The sequence below is a fragment of the Schistocerca americana genome, chromosome 8, assembly GCF_021461395.2.
Source record: "Schistocerca americana isolate TAMUIC-IGC-003095 chromosome 8, iqSchAmer2.1, whole genome shotgun sequence".
Lineage (NCBI taxonomy): Eukaryota > Metazoa > Arthropoda > Insecta > Orthoptera > Acrididae > Schistocerca > Schistocerca americana.
In genome coordinates, this window is record NC_060126.1 from 242,363,779 (window position 1) to 242,385,196 (window position 21,418).

Consider the following 21,418-nt stretch of genomic DNA (forward strand, 5'->3'; position numbering starts at 1 on the left):
ATAGTGCTCAGAGCCATTTGAACCATTTATTACAAGTAATTGCACTCTAGCCCCTAAACCTAGTTACAGAAATGCGAATAAGACTCATTGACATATAATGAGTATCTTGCGGCCCTTGCCACCCGCAACTTTGAAACGAAGCTATAGCCACTTCCGCGGTCACTCACAGAACACATCAGCTGGGATCCTTCCTGGCGGTATAACTGAAACTTGGCAACAACGCAGAATATGTTTGGCAACTCTGTGACCGACGAGTTACTTCCTTGATGACACAGAACTATCCTGCTTAATTCACTTGATATTATCGTGTCATTTCAATTTAATACTGAGTGATTTTGGCTTGAGACGTGACATAAGGATATAAATTAATCCTTTTGAGTCCACGAAAGTCGTTCCACATGAGAAATACAACTACTGTCGCCTCTTATGTTGCGGTTTATCTGCCATAGCGCTTACTGAGTCAATAAGTAAGTGTAAGACACCGCGCTTATTCGCTAGCTCGTAGGTAACGTGCTTGCCTGTCAGGTGCATGCTGCCTCTGTTCGCCTTTCGAGCCTCGCCGAAAGCTTGATTTTTAATTGTTTTGTGGCAGAGCTACAAGCAGGCAGATACAAATTCAACGAGGTAATCGTAAGACAACGCTCTAGGAAAATTCGTCTTGCTTCTTTTAATAACCCTTAGTGTCAAAGCGAAAACCTTGAGGTACTGCTAAATTCATAATGCCACGATTTTGTTTTCTGCTGACATATTTTTTGTTGTTGTAAATAGATAATTTTATCTATGAAATGCCACATTTTCATAATACTTGCGAAGCAAATCATGTAAAGTAACACATCACCAACTTGTTGGGAAGGTGGAAAAAGCACTACCCTTTCTGGATGCTCTCTGTCTCTTCCTGGATGTCGAGTAATACGACCTTCAAGTAAATGGTTAGAGATGAAGAACCTAGTGGTGAATGAACTCATAGATGAGCTGAATGTGGGAGACTACTCTTAAAAAGAATAAGTAGACGATCTATGCACAGTTAAGACTTAGAAAATTTGCTAGTACTGTTAAACCTATGTGCACTGAACATTGTGAAAAAGTATTTAAAGACGAGCCCCACGAAAATTGGTGTAGTATTATTTATGGGGAAGCATGTCCAGCACACATACTGAAAAATTATGTTTCTCGATAAAACTTTAGAGAGGGTTGTAGTGTATCTAGAGGTAGCCCCGGATGGAAAACTATTATGAACACCTCACATAAAGAATATGTTCCACTGCGAAAGATAATCTTATAAGCACTAGAAGCTGCTGTAGGGTAAACTGGGGTCTAAACCCAGTACGTACTGGATATACATCCCTGCAAAAAGACCAATGATAATTTATTGACCTATAATATGAACAAAGTCGAACATAAGGTGGCTGCTAGGGAGTCTGGCGAAGTGCAGAGACTGGCCTGCTTTCACAAACAGATGGAATTAGCAGGACATCCACTCTTGGAATGGATATTCTGCTAGACATGCCCGCCTTACACCTGTGGCTTAAAATGGAGGCAGCGGCAGGGACATAAAGGCTAAAAATTGGAAATAACTGGATATAGTTAGAATATACGGAATCCCAAATCAGTAAGACGATGGCTGGGGAAATGCCGACTAACTACACAATAACTTCTAGCTGTTTCAATAAACTTTGCCACGTAACAGTTGGAAGCAGGGAGCAGTGGAAAAACGAACCACAACACCGTGCAGGAGACTTAATATAGTGGTTTACTGACAGGTCGAAAACAGATGAAAGTACCAGGTGTGGTGTACTGCCTAGAATCTCTTTAGGGAAGATGGCCACAGTATTACACGGTTTTTTCTGTCAGCGTGTTCACGGAGGAAAATTAGAGTAGACCCTACAAAAATCGTAGCATCTACTTTTATTCAGACAGCCAAGCAGCTCTGAAATCTGTATCAGCCCCTGCAACTAGATCGAAGGTCGTTGCAGAATGCCATGAAGAATTTTCTTTCGGACATGTCCGAAAGAACAGACACCACACATATATCCATATACAGGGTGTTTCAGGAGGAATAGTACATATTTTAGCAGGTGGTATTACAGACAAAAAAAATTCCATTTAAATGCGTCCACTTTTTATTGAGTACAGACATACAGCTGTTAGTACGTAACGCTAACAAATTCAAAGTAAAGGCAAATGAGGACATTCAAAGCTGATTTTCAAAAATTCACCAACCAACTTCTATGCACATTTTACTTCTCTTGATAACAGCATGTGTAGCCTTACTGAGGTCGTCTTTGCGTTCTTTTATGAGGGCTGCGCTATCCATAACCCGAACGATCGAATCGGCTCTTGGGTTTACTTTTTATTTGTAGACTTAGCCTTTAACCATCCCCGCACACAAAAATCCAAAGAGATAAGATCCGAGGACCTTGAAGGCCAAGAAAAGTGCCCATATCTAATGATCCACTTTCCGGGAAATGTTAGGTTTGGATAATGTGTCACCTGACGACTGGAATGTGCAGGAGCCCCGTCATGCTGGAGGAACATACGCATTCTTGTAGCCAAATGAACCTGCATCTCGGTTCTTACAATAGTGCAACGGGTGCGCACTGGTGCTTGAGGTTAATGGCGAATCCCAAGTGCATGGCCACGAACAATTGGAAGCGGAAACTTAATGTCATCGGAACCTTGTTGAGGGACCATGACATGCGATTATCAGACCGACTGCAGAAAGTTCACTTTATAAATACATGCATACTTAGCACAATATTTCATGTCGCAGCAGTCTTACCGATACTGCAGGTCACTGCACATAAAATATTAGCTGTAGCCTCTTGGTATGTGTGGAAACAAAATATCTTCAAAGTATCCCTCCACACGTCGACTTTGCAGAGGTAAAATGGAGGACTTGGAATTAAAGACGTGCTTTTAAACTAATACATGCCACTAAGACAGGCATCACGAAACTTCTGTCCCTCTCGTTAGATCCTGGGGAAAGGAACGCTCCTGTTAATGTAGCATGCCAGCCTAGATTACGTCCGAAAGCACAATGGCGATTGGAGCTGCATAAGACTTCCACCAGCACAAACCAACACTAGAACCGTCTATGATTATATTGCCACACATCGTCGTCACAAACCAGTTCCGGTAAATTAACCTACAAAAAACTGGAGGAACGTCTGGAAAAATATCAACAATAAAATTCTACCAGCTAGAGTCAGTGCCGTATGGTGCGACGTTCTAAACGAAACCATACCCTCAGCGGAACGATTATGGAAATTCAATTTGAGACCATCTCCATACTGCAACAAATGTCGGCTTGTAGAAACTATAGCGCACATCTTCTTATGTGAAAACAGAATCAGAATTTGGAACTGGTCTAGAAAGAAATTAGCACTATCAACAGAACCGCAGAAAGTCATATACCGATAACTGAAGCTTTACAACCCGACTGGAAATGTTACCCGTCCGCAAAGAATAACAGTTATTCGTGGCTTCTGGGACAGTTTGTGTTTTACGTCGTAACAAACAGAACTTAGAAGAGTACATGTTTTATATTGCAGAAGAACATTTTGCGCTGAAGAAGAATAACAAATATAAGGAATGGTTTCAAATTCTTTTTATCTATTGCTTTATGTGGACTACGAAGAGGTGGACAGTTTTTTTTTTTTTTGTTACAAGCAGAATACTGTTTTTTCACTTTTTTATCCTGGAATATCCTTTTACGTTGTTTCTAAAATGAGAACTGTTCTAATTTGGCAAAACACCTCCGGCTCCGAAATTTTCATCTGCCGTCTTAGCTGTATTTCAACGCGCTGTGACAGTGTGGACGTCGGTCCTTCGATATTTAAGATGCAATTTTTTTTGAGGCAATAGAGGTGATTTGCGAACATTTGTCTTGCCATCAGTGTAACGGGACTTCAACGGCATCCAACCATTAGTCACTACTTTGTGCCGGCGCTAACCCATGTCATATATATGCGAATCAGATTGTAGTTCATATTTAGTCAAATAACGAATGGTCAGTATACAAGTATGCCGGCCGGAGTGGCCGAGCTCTTCTAGGCGCTACAGTCTGGGACCGTGCGACCGATACGGACGCAGGTGCGAATCCTGTCTCGGGCATGGAGGTGTCTGATGCCATTAGGTTGGTTAGGTTTAAGTAGTACTAAGTTCTAGTGGACTGATGACCTCGGAAGTTAAGTCCCATAGTGCTCAGAGCTACTTGAACCTTTTCTGAAGTATACTAGTATTTACGAACAGTAGAAACAGCATTGTAGCGAACTGATCCCTTAACCAAGTGCCCGCATCTCGTGGTCGTGCGGTAGCGTTCTCGCTTCCCACGCCCGGGTTCCCGGGTTCGATTCCCGGCGGGGTCAGGGATTTTCTCTGCCTCGTGATGGCTGGGTGTTGTGTGCTGTCCTTAGGTTAGTTAGGTTTAAGTAGTTCTAAGTTCTAGGGGACTGATGACCATAGATGTTAAGTCCCATAGTGCTCAGAGCCATTTTGAACCTTAACCAACTGCAACACAGAGTACCTGTGTAATGAGTCATTCCAACTGCATAGCTGAGGATAGTATTGTTAAGGAATTCATTGCAGAATTAATGTAATACCCGCACGATGATCTCTGTAGTCATACTGTATCATTAGTAGCCCGCGAATGGAGTACTATGTTCGTTAAATCGGATTACACAAGCTGAGGCCAAATAAAGAGAAGCGACGACGCCACAACACCATCTTTACTTAAGTAGGTAGTCAGCTTTCAATTATGTGTGCCACCATTAACGTTACTGTAAGCAGTTTGACAGCATAACACCACCACAACTACTGACAACCTGAGGCATATCATCACGCAGTTGTAACTCGCAGTGATTACAAATTGCTGATGTTTGTCAAGAATAGCGGAAAGCGCCTCTGAAGTTCCATTTGCATTACGCCTAGGACGGAGAGAATCCTACATAACAGTAATAGGTCACCCAGAGAATAGAAGAGTCCACGTATTGTCTCAAGTTCTTGCAGTTTGATATTAATGCAGTTCCCGATAGTTTCACGCTAATAGATTCTTTTAACTATCGGAATACTCATAGGGGAATTACAAAAGTGTAATTTCTAGAACGCTCAACTACCTTAATAACACCTCATTCTGGATTGAATACGACTTGGAAAGCGACGTTTATTTGACGTTTCCATCCATCTCCTGAGGTCTTACTGAATGAAGTCTGAAGTGCACGCACAGATGTGTTGCCTGCCGCATGGATTCTGTGATGTGTTATGGCAGCTGGCAGTCATTGCTGAATACAGACATTTGCAAATATCCCCACTTCTTTAGGGGAATTCGTCTTTGTTGCATTTTCTCCATACCGTAATTAGCACAATAACATAAGGCTTGTTCTGCCAAAGAACTTGATGCCCACAAGTCCTTAAATAAGAATCTCCTAGCGGGAGTAATGCATAACAGGAGACAGACCGTTGGACAAAAGAATGGACAGCTCCCTGCTTTTTGCGTTTCCAGTAGCGCCTACGATAAGAATCTGGTGTCATACATAGACTTACTGAGGTGTCATATTATGCTTTACAACCTTAAACTTTATTTTTTTACTTCATACTAAAACAAAAGTTATGATATGAGAAGAGGAAATGACTGATATGCTTCTCAGGAACTTAAGTTTTTCGTGTTTTTTTCTCACTTCATACTAAAACGAGGGCGCTACTTTGAGAAGAGAAAATGAAATATACGCTTCCAAGTCATAATATTTCCTTGTGTGTTACTACTGCATACATGATAGCCCTGCAGTTTATTTTTGTATGTTGGGTAAATTTTGGTATCACCTCACATTACTTTGTGAGAAGGTTCTTATTTTCTTGTGATTCAAATAGAGTGGACATTTCATCACTGGTTAATATTCTGATGACTAATGACATGATACCCGTTGCAATTGCTCCATGGCACCTGTGAGTAGAGTCTCACGTTGGTTACTATAAGAACACACAGGCAGTGATGTCCGCTCACTGCAGTCAGAGCCAAGGTGATTTCTTTCTGTTTATGGCGAAGCGTCTGCTGCAGTGTCCACGCTCAGCCAACATAAACTGATCGCGGCGGCATTGGGCACTGCTAATCGCTGCACTTGTCGCGTGCCTCGACAACAAGAGCGCAGTGTCCCTGTTAACGATACTATGGAGTTAATACATCTTACTTAACGTAACCTAATATGCAGGTCGTGGGTTGGGTAAAAATTCAGTTTGTAACTTCCCATCGCATTAAAATACTTCACAGTCATATTTGATGCAATATTTATTGTTGGTTGTCTCTCTAATGTTAATAGCATTGATTCAGATTGTGCGTGAACACGAAAACACACACACACACACACAGTCATTGATTCCAGTGTGGGTGACAACTACTGTGTGTTGAACAACACATGCACCAGTCAATTCCTCAGTTGGCGACGAGTGGATGAAATTTTTCAATTACCTTGCATTGCACGAATTGTAAGGAGGAGACTGAAAGTAAATGGACTTGTATCTAAATAGCTGCGACGAAGCAAAGCTTGACCGACTATCAGATAATTATCCACATGGGTTTTGTGGACGAGTATACTTTTAATAACCAACCCACCCACGATCATTACGTAAGATTTCTCGAAGGCGTAGGGGCATTGATTTCATTAAGTCCTCGACAGTGTAGCGTGATGGTTTACTTCCCACCTTACGTTTTCTATATCCGTCCAAAGGTCGCTTGTATATGTAGGTCCACATGGCAATGACCTTGTTACCTCTGCCCACATATTCTCTATCTGGTTGGTGTACGGTGATCGTGGAACAGACGGCAACAGCTTTATCCTCTCTTGGCCCTGAAAGTAATCTCGCACTGCTCTGCTCTGCTATGATGGATGGGGCTCTGCTCCTGTAAATAAACTGTTATCTCGTTCGTTCATATGTTTATATTTAAATAACATAATAGTAATAAGCACATTGTAAGAATTCAGACCCTGTCATAAATAAGTGATCTAGATTAAACCGTCCGATTAAGAATGTGGTTTACCCAATCTATCATATGATGAGAGTCGTATTCGGATATCCACATTAAGCCTGACTGGCTGAATCCGATTAGAACGATCCGGTGTCGAAATGAAATTACAGAAATCGGATAATTTGAACGTCTGTATTGCAACAACGCTGCGCACATCTATTCCTATGATGGAGTAACAGGTAGCAACTGCCCAAGAAAATGTGAGAAATATGTCTACTAGCAGCAATGTAACGTAATTATAACCCATATTTATGTGATGGAAATACTGAGTCGAACAACGCACATCTATTTCAGTGGTGGGAAGATGCACCATTTCGGTTTTGCTGATGAATTAATAATAATAATCGCGTGGGGCCGATAGGAGAAACCCTCCCCCATATGGGTGGTACCGAGGAAATCAAATACTAGAGGTGAACCAAATACTAACACAATCCTCAACGACTATACAATCCGTTGAACCCAAAATCCGCGCACGTCTGAGTGAAAATCATCGCTACTCTGGTCACCGTCTGTTAGCTCAATGAGCTCGGCTGAAAACATTTGCCTCCAATGGCGGTCCTGGAATCACGGAGGCCAAACCAATGAAACACAAGCAAACATGAACTGTGCAAACTGTCGACAGGCGGCATTTGGAATTCCGGAGTCTGGGGAGGCCAAGTTAGCACGGCAGAAAATATTGAAGATCTCTTGTAAATTTCCCTACAAGCAGAAAACACGCATTTGAAAACTACACTCCGCGCGGGATTAGCCGAGCGGTCTGAAGCGCAGCAGTCATGGACTGTTCGGCTGATCCCGGCGGAGGTTCGAGTCCTCCCTCGGGCATGGGTGTGTGTGTGTTTGACCTTAGGATAATTTAGGTTAAGTAGTGTGTAAGCTTAGGGACTGATGACCTTAGCAGTTAAGTCTCATAAGATTTCACACACATAAGAACTTTTTGTTTTAATAACAAAACATCGATACATTAATCCAAATACGAAAACCAAATAATCTCACATAATAAATCGACCGACAAAAAATTCTCATCATTGCTCTTCAAGCACCACGACTAACTGACAATGAAACCTTGCATTACGGAAACCATTGCATCTTCAGTAGCAAAATGCAACAAAAGGTAGCGAAAGGCGTGCCAATCTTGGCCATAGCATTTCTCGAACACAGAACTATCATCAGTTCTGTCAAAGAAATCACACCCGTCAACAATCGACTTATGACTATGCTCATTCAGAGCCCCAGTAAAAAATAAACACTCATCAACGCACATGGACCCATCAACATCGAAAATAAGAAAAACACCAAAAATGTCGAAAAATTCTGGAGCACATTCAAAAATACTATCTGCAAAATTCACCAAGATGACGTGGAAATACTAAAGGGAGACTTCAACTCTCTATTTGGGACAGAAAAAACCTGTAGAAAAATCATTGGTAGAAATTCAACACACCGAAACGCTTAGACCAACGGCACACGTCTGACTGATATTTGCCAACAATTCAACCACAAAAGGATGTCTTCCCACTATAGGAAAATACAATTTCTCTGGTAAGATGCTTGGTTACTAGGTGCAAGCTGCTGTCGTTCGCCTTTCTAGACTCGCTGAAAGCCAGATTTTTTTATTCTTTTGTAGTAGAGCTACAAGCAGGCAGATACAAACTCAATAAGGGAATCGTAAGATAACGCTCGAGCAAAATTCGGCTTGCTACTTACAGTAACCCTTAGTGTCAGAGCGGAAACCTTGCGGTACTGCCAATTTCATAATGCCACTTTTGTTTTCTGCCAAAATATTTTTTGTTGTTGTGAATACATAATTTAATCTATGAAATGCCACATTTTCATAATACTTGCGAATGATACGGGAAATGAAGTAAATACAGATCTTTTCGAAGTCAAAAGTCGGTAATATTCTCCTAATTCGTGTTAAAATAGGCTCAATCTTCTTACAGACACATTATGCTTTATTAAGATAGATTTCCGTCGTGGGGTTTCTGTAGTAAGCTGAATTTAATTTGTATTGGCACAGTGAATATTTTAATGGCGTTTTATATTAGTTTTCTAATCGCAACATCAATTATCAAAGAGAAATTAATCAGCAGCTGAATTTTCTTTCACGATATCTACAACAATCTGACTATGCTAAAGTTGTTTGCAAATTCTACGCCCGTAGAAAACCATTGATTCTAACGATGTCATTAAAACAGTGTAGTTTTAAGAGTATTTTCGTCTAGAAATGAATTGCCTTGATGGTTGATCGAACAAGAGCGGGAAGGGTAAAATTTTACGAATATATGACGAGAGGGGCAAGTGCTTGAGAGAGGACTTCCGTATCAATGCAAGTGCCTGAGAGACGACTATCCTATCAATCTCCTGGATAGTTTTGTTTCTTTAATCAACAGAGTGAGTTATCTTGCAGTTGCACAGGTGATGTAGTTTTGTTGCTCGACTTTCTTACATTGCGACCAAAAGGTGTCTCAGTTGTTGACAACAAATTCCAGCTGTGTTGCACACACCCCTTGAGGCAGAATTCGTAGTCCAAAACGCACTTATGGAGCTATCAAATGTAAAATATTATGTTCACACTACTCTTTGCTCTAGTCTACGTCTTTTGGTGGGGCTCAGCCTTTCTTTTCTTCTTAGCAAGTTAACGATAAAGGCATCATAACACGTCACCAGTAACAGTACTGCAAAGGAATGCTCAATGAGCGACCTGATGACGTTCAATAATCGTCACTCCGTTGATTTTTGTTGTTTCGAATTAGGGTATGCAGTACTCCTACACCAAACTTCTGAACACTGCTTGTTGAATGCAAATGTCGCATGATGGTAAAATGGTAAAATGTCACATATATCAGTAGTCGAGACTTCCTTAATGTGGAAAATCATTCATGCCAGAACGATCTTTGTTGAAACAAGAATATCTTTTTCTGGCGTATTTTTCCCAAAAGCATTCGCTCCACGCACAGTTCAAATCTTTCTAGCTGCCTCCTCTACATTCACCCCTCTGTTATACCAAAAGTAAACGTTGTGTTGCAGATGTTACATCTTTTTCCACTTGCGACTCAATTTTACAATGCTTAACTGTAGTTCATGATTTTCAAGAATGTAAAATCCAATGCTTAACTGCAAGATGATAACTAGAACTTCAAATTCGAAAATGGCATTGATACATACACTGACAGCATGGCGCCGCCTTCACATGGGCGGCGCCGGATTTCAGGAGGCGGGTGGTGTCTGGCCGGTGGCCGCTGCAGCGCGAGGAAACGCTCGAGCGTAAGCAGTTATGATCGCGACGCAGTTACGAGCTGTCCTGCGGAATTGTTTCTGGAATACTTTTATTGCAGGTGGGTAGAATGTTAAGCGAATTGTCTTCGATGTTCAATCAGACTCATAACTTTAGACCGAAATGTGTTAAAAAAAAAAAAAAACAGTTGGACGCGAACATGCGACTCTAAGTTTAGAATGCACGACGATTACCGCAATACCATAGGCTCACTCCACCAACAGCAACTCTGAAGTAAACAACACTTCCTCCCAACACTTCCGCATCTTACAGTGTTGCCAGATTGTGCAGATGGGCGGACTTAAGAGTTATCAGGGGTGGTCAGTTTTATTGGCCACCTTAAGTGAACGACTAGGAAATAGTCTCTGTGGTGGCCGGCCGGCGGTCAGTTTTTATGTCTCACATGCCTCACATGTTCCTACAGTTCCTGAGAAATCAAATTCATCTTTCCCGAGATGGTCTTCGAGGTCTTTCCATACTTCTACAAACATTTTGTTTCAATATTTTGCACCCATGAAGTATTGAATTGATAGTTCTGTAATTTTCAGACTTGTCAGCAGTCTTTTCTGGGATTGCATTATTATATTCTTCACGAAGCCTGAGAGTATTTCGTCAGACTTCGGTCTTTCACTAGTTTGTCAAATTCTTCTTGCATCCCTTCTTCATTCACTACCTCTCCATTTCCACAGTAATATCCTTAAGATCATTTCATTAGTACTCCGCTTTTATATTATCCTCCATCTATCTGCCCCATGTCCCATTTCTTTGCTTGTTATTTCATGAAAACACATTGCATTTTGTAGATTGTAGCAAAAAAATTGGGCACAGCGTTCATAGTAACTTTAAATGACCGAAATAATAACAGAAACAAATCAATTGATTTACAAATTATGCACAAAGATCCACATACCACTAAAATATCTGATGAATATCATATCTACAGGCGGAATTTTCCCATTACTATCGAAAGATTATATTAATTAACTAGCTGACAAACCTGTCATTACTTGGGTATTTATTTTGTCAGTTTTCTATTAGAAACGAAACCTTGTGTGTACTCCTGCAGTACACTGCGTGAGCTGGTCCCGGACAGTTTCTGTACTCTGGAGGCAGCTGCTTCGCGTATCTGCATCGCTATTTTGTAACGTCCCTATGATGACGCCTCTTCATAGCTCTATAGACGGCTGTTGTTCTCACCTACAGCCATTTACGCTTCGCAGTTGAAAGCTGTCAAAAGCGCTGCCAGGTGTCAGGGATTTCCTAAAACTGACCCGAGTGTAGGAGTGTCGTAGCAGTAAATAATAAATGTATTAAAACTCCGTGTATGATGCAACATTTTTTCAAGCATCTCAGTGTTAATTATCTCCTGATCGATGTGTCTTAAAGTGATGTAATTTTGCTCATACATTCAACGGCATATCTAGATACTATCTGCCAAATTTATTCCGAATAGAATTAGTAATACAGAAGTAATAAATTTAAAATTCATGCAATAATCGTCAGTTTTCATGCATCTCATCTTTTATGACGTCATATCTTCTAAACTATGATAGGTAGGTGGTTCCGGCTGATCCCGGCGGAGGTTCGAGTCCTCCCTCGGGCATGGGTGTTTGTGTTTCTCCTTAGGATAACTTAAGTTAAGTAGTGTGTAAGCTTAGGGACTGATGACCTTAGCAGTTAAGTCCCATAAGATTTCGCACAAAAAAGGTAAGTGGTTCTTCCCGCTACAGTGATTGTTGCATGACAGTAAGGGATATCTGTGCCTAGTTTGGTTGAAATTGGTCCAGTGGTTTAGGAGGAGATGTAGAAAACACACACACACAATACATACATCCATATTATAGTATTTCTGGATTATACAACTGTTTCCCCCATTTTTAATAACAATTTAACACTAATTCTATCGATCTGAAGTAGAAAGAAACCATATTCTGACTGATGTTTCCAGGCCCGGAGTGAGTTGGCTGGCATTCGTGTACAGCTGGACGCTGCTTCGTCTACAGTCGGACAAATGGAAACTGTACCAAGTGTGTGTTTTGGGCAGACTTTCCCGGAAAACGTGCCAGAGGTACCCTCAATATTTAAACTACCACCTACGCTCACAGAATATGTATACTCTCCATAAGAGGTTGGTCTGCAGCTTGCCTGACCATTAAACTGTCAGTGGCAGGATTAGATGCTGTGTACAGGTGAAGCTGTGTAGGGGAGAGCCAGAGTTACGTCCTCCATCCCCAGTCAAAACCAATAAAGTGCTGTCTGAAACTAGGTGTGAACCTGAGCGAGTGTTTCGTATTTTTACTTTTGAAAAGCATATACAGTGTCAGGTCGAAATATATGCAGACGATGCAGACGGGAGGAAGTTCATTAAATATGGATTGTGTTAACGTATGATGAATAGTGGTGTTCCTTAGATAAATTACAACAAGTTATTGAAAGAAGATCCAATGCACATAGTGTTTATGCCTGAGGGACATATTCGACGTGCCAAAAAGACCTTCCCAGCAGCAACTGAGGGCTCAAGGCGCAGTCAGCTCCAGATTACTGCCCATGTCGAAAAGAAAAAACCTGCTGCCTGGATTCTGAGGCCATACTTCATTCATTACAATAAGCGTTAGAGAAGCTGAAAACCAGCCTTTCTTCTGATGTTTAGTCGACGCTCACAATCTGTAGAGTTGTTCCCAAAATAACATTAAATCATTGGAGAGAGTGAAAGGTTTGAACCAGATACTTTGGTGACTCCGTGCAAACCTGGGTTCAAATGGCTCTGAGCACTATGGGACTCAACTGCTGTGGTCATAAGTCACCTAGAACTTAGAACTACTTAAACCTAACTAACCTAAGGACATCACACACATCCATGCCCGAGGCAGGATTCGAACCTGCGACTGTAGCGGTCGTGCGGTCCCAGACAATAGCGCCTTTAACCGCTCGGCCACTCCGGCCGGCTGCAAACCTGGGCTGAGAATTCCTAGACTTGCACCATGTGGTTGACAGCTGCAGGTTAGCCATAAACGCATCAAGGCTGCGTTACACACCAGTCACGACAAAGGTTACTGCCGAGGGTTACAAAATACCTACGTTAGGCCCCAAGAAATTTTGCAAATACAAGAAAATACACACATCAAAAACGTTTTGCATCACCCCGGTTCCCAGAAGTCCTGAAGATAAACGTTGACTGTGGATATTGTATCACAGACACAGTCCCTTTGACTGTTCAGAGATGTCACTAAACCAGCCCATAGATGTAAACAACCACGCATGAGCAGCGCATATTAGACGGAGGGGATCCGACAGCTGATCAGTTCCAGTCATTCCACAAGGAAGGAGGTACACTGCTCGGGTTGTCTGTAGTTCAACCATGCCTAGTCGGTCAGTACCGCGGTTCGATCGCGTCCGCATTGTTACTTTGTGCCAGGAAGGGCTATCGACAAGGGAAGTGTCCAGGCATCTCGGAGTGAACCAAAACGATGTTGTTCGGACATGGAGAAGATACAGAGAGACATGCCTCGCTCAGGCCGCCCAAGGGCTACTGCTGCAGTGGATGACCGCTACCTACGGATTATGGCTCGAAGAAACCCTGACAGCAACGCCACCGTGTTGAATAATGCTTTTCGTGCAGCCACAGGACGTCGTGTTACGACTCAAACTGTGCGCAATAGGTTGCATGATGCGTAACTTCTCTCCTGACATCCATGGCGAGGCCCATCTTTACAACCACGACGCCATGCAGCGCGGTACAGATGGGCCCAACAACATGCCGAATGGACGGCTCAGGATTGGGATCACGTTCTCTTCACCGATGAGTGTCGCATATGCCTTCAAGCACACAATGGTCGGAGACGTGTTTGGAAGTAACGCGGTCAGGCTGAATGCCTTAGACACACTGCCCAGCGAGTGCAGCGAGGTGGAGGTTCCCTGCTGTTTTGGGGTGGCATTATGTGGGGCCGACGTACGCCGCTGGTGGTCCTGGAAGGCACCGTAACGGCTGTACGATACGTGAATGCCATCCTCCGACCGATGGTGCAACCATATCGGCAGCATATTGGCGACGCATTCGTCTTCATGGACGACAATTCACTCCCCCATCACGCACATCTTGTGAATGACTTGCTTCAGGATAACGACATCGCTTGACTAGAGTGGCCAGCATGTTCTCCAAACATGAATGCGATAGATCGAAAAGGGCTGTTTATGGACGATGTGACACACCAACCACTCTGAGAGGCCTACGTCGAATCGCCGTTGAGGAGTGGGGCAATCTGGACCAACAGTCCCTTGATGAACTTGTGGGTAGTATGTCATGATGAATACAGGCATGTATCAATGCAAGTGGACGTCCTACTGGTTTTAGAGGTACCGGTGTGTACAGTAATCTGGACCAACACCTCTGAAGGTCTTGCTGTATGGTGGTTCAACATGCAACGTGTGGTTTTGATGAGTAATAAAAAGGGCAGAAATGATGTCTATGTACATCTCTATTCCAATTTTCTGTACAGGTTCCGAAACTCTCGAAACTTTTTTTGATGTATGTACAAGGACAGTGATAAATTCCAGAAATAACTGCAAATAAAGTTCGAAGTGCTTTTAAAAAGTTAGTGACGCCTCCATAATGCATGACATCACGAGCTGACTAATACCAGAAATTGATAGTAGCGAGGTATCCAGAGCAGCTGTGTTTATAGAAAAAAGACTGCATGTGGTGAGTAGTGGCGGTGTAGTCGTGGCAACAGGCAAGACTATTGATTCAGCTGAGATAGGAACTAAATGTGTTATATTTATTCGTTAAATAACTAGAATTTAGACATCTATAAAGAAATCGCTGCAGATGATACGATCTCAGAGCGGTAAACACTTTTAAAGAATAGAAACAGTAGCATCTCACTGTTAAGTTATAAAATTTACACTGCCCTGCATTACAAAGTTCAAGCACATGAGAGTTCAAGCAAATGAGAGTTCAAGCAAAGGAAAGTTGAAGCAAAGGAAAGTTCAAGCAAAGGAAAGTTCAAGCAAAGGAAAGTTCAAGCAAAGGAAAGTTTCCAGTCTTGCTTCCCACAAGGGAAAATCGGATAATTTATTCAAGAGAAAGGGCTTCACAAATAAAAAAGTCAATAACGTGTTGGTCCGCTTCTAGCCCTTATGTAAGGAGTAATACTGTTTGTTATTGATTGATAGAGTTACTGCATGGCCTCGTGAAGGATATCGTGCCAAATTCTGCCCAATTGTCGCGTTAGATCATCAAAATCACGAGATGGTTGGAGGGCACCGCCCATAATGCTTCCTACGTCCTCAGTTGGGGAGAGAACCGGCCACCTCCCACTCCACTGTAGGGTTTGGCAAGCATCAAGACCAGCAGTAGAAATTTTTGTCGTGTCGGGTCGGCATTGCCTTACTGAAATGTGGCCCAGAATCGCTCGCTATGATGGGCAACACAACGAGGCGTACAATATCCTGACGTACCGCTGTACTGTAACTGCGCCGCGGATGACAACCAAAGAGATCCTGCTGTGAAAAGAAATGGCACCCCAGACCGTCACTCCTGGTTGACGGTCCGTAGGGCGAGCAACAGTCAGGTTGGTATCCCACCGCTGTCCAGAGCGTCACTAGGCACGTCTTTGCTGGTCATCGGGGCTCATTTCGAAGTAGGACTCATCACTGAAGACAATTATACTTCAGTCATTCACATTCCAGGCCGCAAACGTGTCTGGGGACGTCCCAGACAGCAGTGGGATGCCAACCGGACTGTCGCCCGCCATACGGCTCGATAAACAGGAGCGATGGTCTGGGGTTCCCTTTCTTTTCATAGTAGGATCCCTTTGGTTGTCATACGGGGCACCCTTGCAAAACAGCGGTCGTCGACTATATTCTACGCCCCGTTTTGTTGGCCTTCAAGGGAAGCCATCCTGGGCTTCCACTTCAGCAAGACAATAGCCGCCCACAAATGGCAAGAGTTTTTGCTGCTTGTCTACCTGCTTGCCAAACACTACGTTCGCCGGCAAGGTTGCCGGATCTCTCCCCAGTTGAGAACGTTTGGAGCATTAAGGGCAGTGCCCTGTAACCAGTTATCGATTTTGACAATTTAATGTGCCAGTTGGACAGAATTTGGTACAACATCCCTCACGAAAACGTCCAATAATACTGTCAGTCGTTGCCGCGCTGAATAAATGCTTGCATCAGGGCTAAGGGTGGACGAACGTGGTATTGGCTTCCTCAATTCGTGAAGCTTTTTCTCTTGAATAAATCGTCAATTTTTTCTAAAATTTTAATAATTTCTTTATCTATACGTGTAGATCACATCTAAAGATTTCCGTTCCATTCGGATAATTCTTTTGTGCGCTGTGTTTTTGCGTTGTATGGTATTACTGGCAAGAAACACGTTTGTTATTATGACTTGCAGACATCTATTACGTACTCTTATGTTTCCCCTTTGTCAAAAATGTTTTTAAAACTGTGTATACTTGTAGTGCCCCTTTCGACAGCTGCAAACACTAGCACCTTCTCTGCTCAGCACTGTAGTTGCGTCAGAAAATTCAGTTCACAGGACAAAAGATTTGTTACTCGCTTAAAAGAGCACGTTAGTCGCTTCGCAGCGCTGCAGATGACATAGGACCGGTACAAACCATTCATGTTACGCTCCACCGCAGATACAAGTCATCGAAATCAAATTATGTGTGTGTGTGTGTGTGTGTGTGTGTGTGTGTGTTTAACAATGCTGTATGTCCAAAATATGTACAAGGAACTGTGTACCACTTGCAGTTGTGCAGCATGGTGTAGAAACAGTGGTAGGAAAAAGATCCTAACCAATAGGCAGGAGAGTGTCGCTTCTCAGTAACAGCTGGTTTCAGTGAATGGAAATACATCGAAACCAGTTTTCGAGGGAACTTCATGCAACAGACATTGGGAGTCCGCCACACCGTAAAAGGTCATTACTGACAACGGTACATGGAGCTGCACATATTTACGGGGCCAAGCAAAACAGAAATTGGAGAGCATCTGAGTGGATGCGTCTGACGTGATCCGACGAGTCTTAAGTTTGTCTCTTTTCAAACAGTGCAAGGCGTCAAGTGCACCGGCGGTTCAGTGAGGTGTTTACCTCTTCAGAGATGGTTTTTTGATGTTTTGTGGGTGTTTTTCGTATCAGAACTTGGGACTATCATTCAACATTGGCAAACAATCTAAACAAGAACCCTAAAAAGTTTTGGTCATATGTAAAATCGGTAAGCGGATCTAAATCCCCTATTCAGTCACTCGTTGACCACGATGGCACCGAAACAGAGGACGACCGAAGAAAGGCAGAAATACTGAATTCAGTGTTCCGAAACTGTTTCACTGCGGAAAATCGTAACACGGTCCCTGACTTCAGCCGTCGCACGGACGCCAAAATGGAAAATATTGAAATAAACGATATCGGAATTGAAAAACAACTGCTATCACTTAGTAGCGGAAAAGCATCCGGACCAGACGAGATACCCTTAAGATTCTACAGTGATTATGCTAAAGAACTTGCCCCCTTTCTATCAGCAATTTATCGTAGATCGCTGGAAGAACGTAGAGTGCCTAGCGACTGGAAGAAAGCGCAGGTCGTTCCCATTTTCAAGAAGGGTCATAAATCAGATGCGAATAATTATAGGCCTATTTCGCTTACGTCAATCTGTTGTAGAATAATGGAACATGTTTTGTGTTCTCGTATTATGACGTTCTTAGATAATACAAATCTCCTTCATCATAACCAACATGGATTCCGCAAACAGAGATCATGTGAAACTCAGCTCGCCCTATTTGCCCAAGAAATTCACAGTGCCGTAGACACTGGCGAGCAGATTGATGCCGTATTCCTGGACTTCAGGAAGGCATTTGATACGGTTCCGCACTTACGTTTAGTGAAAAAAATACGAGCTTACGGAATATCGGACCAGGTTTGTGATTGGATTCAGGATTTCCTAGAAGAAAGAACACAACATGTCATTCTTAACGGTTCAAAATCTGCAGATGTAGAGGTAATTTCGGGAGTACCGCAGGGAAGCGTGATAGGACCTTTATTGTTTACAATATACATAAATGACTTAGTTGACAACATCGGTAGCTCCGTGAGGCTATTTGCAGATGACACGGTTGTCTACAAGAAAGTAGCAACATCAGAAGACTCGTACGTACTCCAGGAGGACCTGCAGAGGATTAATGCATGGTGCGACAGCTGGCAGCTTTCCCTAAACGTAGATAAATGTAATATAATGCGCATACATAGGGGCAGAAATCCATTCCAGTACGATTATGCCATAGGTGGTAAATCATTGGAAGCGGTAACGACCGTAAAATACTTAGGAGTTACTATCCGGAGCGATCTGAAGTGGAATGATCACATAAAACAAATAGTGGGAAAAGCAGGCGCCAGGTTGAGATTCATAGGAAGAATTCTAAGAAAATGTGACTCATCGACGAAAGAAGTAGCTTACAAAACGCTTGTTCGTCCGATTCTTGAGTATTGCTCATCAGTATGGGACCCTTACCAGGTTGGATTAATAGAAGAGATAGACATGATCCAGCGAAAAGCAGCGCGATTCGTCATGGGGACATTTAGTCAGCGCGAGAGCGTTACGGAGATGCTGAACAAGCTCCAGTGGCGGACACTTCAAGAAAGGCGTTACGCAATACGGAGAGGTTTATTATCGAAATTACGAGAGAGCACATTCCGGGAAGAGATGGGCAACATATTACTACCGCCCACATATATCTCGCGTAATGATCACAACGAAAAGATCCGAGAAATTAGAGCAAATACGGAGACTTACAAGCAGTCGTTCTTCCCACGCACAATTCGTGAATGGAACAGGGAAGGGGGGATCAGATAGTGGTACAATAAGTACCCTCCGCCACACACCGTAAGGTGGCTCGCGGAGTATAGATGTAGATGTAGATGTAGATGTACTGACCGAGATTGTGAACCGCTAGCTGAACGTCAATATAGTGTAGGTTGGTTGAAGTACAGGACTTCAGGTCAGACGGACTTGCTGGAACGAGGACTAAGTCATAAGAGAAAGATTTCTTATAGGCTTGAACTGCAGATATGCTCACCACTGAACTGCCTAACGGGTGATGTGGAGATTGGTCTTAGGTTTTCAACTGGAAAGACCATGGCCGACGTACCCTCGCGCCGAGATCTACAGAGAATCACGGCTGGCGCGCCGAAAACACTAAGACTGTGCTCTGTGGCGGCTCTCCGCCAATTTGCTAAGCGTACAGCGTACCTTGTCCGAACTGCCCAGACCGTCCTCTATGGTGGACATCCACCGAATGCCACGAAATTATGTCCACTCTTTCCTCCTAGACACCAAATCCACGTGGAGTTGCCAAAAATTGTCCCCTCCAATGACCAAGCCGCCAGCGCAAATTGCACCAATGGTGTACTTGCAGTACTTCATCCGAACTCCCACCTAGACACGGCATAGCGGTATTCCTGCAATAAGAAAGTTTGCCGCTAAAATTTATGCACTCCCCCGCTGGACTTGGCGCCAGAGAAATGCGCGTACATTCTACGCCTGCGGCGGACGATGCGTTCCTTCCCAGAGCAAATCTCAAAGCTCGGTGCCCGTCTGTCAGTTGCACACCAGAGGTGAACAATGCGCCGCAGGAATGCAGGCCACTGGCCATTGTCCTGTTGAATACTGGGCCGCTTCGTGGGCCAACTTAATGGCGAGATGCCAGCGCCTGCGCTCACAGCAAAGCGGTCACGCTTTTGTAGCAGCCTGGATGCTTTTCTGGAAGAGGCTGCAGCTGTTTCCTTGACTTCTGCCGCCCTGGCCAAGTCTCCCTGTCGTCCTCGTCGATACAGAAAAAATGTAGCGCTACAGCTGAAATTGTGGCAAAGCGTCTGTAGGGACTACGTAATTAAGATGCTCAAAGGGTTGTCACTTTTCAAGTCTCCAAATCATACTCATCATGAAGATGTAGAAGGAAGGGCAACACTACATCTTCGAGAACAATGAGGTAAACATCCGGGTTCATGCGCACAGTAACTTCTGCATCTACGTCTACATCTATACTCCGCGAGCCACCTTACGGTGTGTGGCGGAGGGTACTTATTGTACCACTATCTGATCCCCCCTTCCCTGTTCCATTCACGAATTGTGCGTGGGAAGAACGACTGCTTGTAAGTCTCCGTATTTGCTCTAATTTCTCGGATCTTTTCGTTGTGATCATTACGCGAGATATATGTGGGCGGTAGTAATATGTTGCCCATCTCTTCCCGGAATGTGCTCTCTCGTAATTTCGATAATAAACCTCTCCGTATTGCGTAACGCCTTTCTTGAAGTGTCCGCCACTGGAGCTTGTTCAGCATCTCCGTAACGCTCTCGCGCTGACTAAATGTCCCCATGACGAATCGCGCTGCTTTTCGCTGGATCATGTCTATCTCTTCTATTAATCCAACCTGGTAAGGGTCCCATACTGATGAGCAATACTCAAGAATCGGACGAACAAGCGTTTTGTAAGCTACTTCTTTCGTCGATGAGTCACATTTTCTTAGAATTCTTCCTATGAATCTCAACCTGGCGCCTGCTTTTCCCACTATTTGTTTTATGTGATCATTCCACTTCAGATCGCTCCGGATAGTAACTCCTAAGTATTTTACGGTCGTTACCGCTTCCAATGATTTACCACCTATGGCATAATCGTACTGGAATGGATTTCTGCCCCTATGTATGCGCATTATATTACATTTATCTACGTTTAGGGAAAGCTGCCAGCTGTCGCACCATGCATTAATCCTCTGCAGGTCCTCCTGGAGTACGTACGAGTCTTCTGATGTTGCTACTTTCTTGTAGACAACCGTGTCATCTGCAAATAGCCTCACGGAGCTACCGATGTTGTCAACTAAGTCATTTATGTATATTGTAAACAATAAAGGTCCTATCACGCTTCCCTGCGGTACTCCGGAAATTACCTCTACATCTGCAGATTTTGAACCGTTAAGAATGACATGTTGTGTTCTTTCTTCTAGGAAATCCTGAATCCAATCACAAACCTGGTCCGATATTCCGTAAGCTCGTATTTTTTTCACTAAACGTAAGTGCGGAACCGTATCAAATGCCTTCCTGAAGTCCAGGAATACGGCATCAATCTGCTCGCCAGTG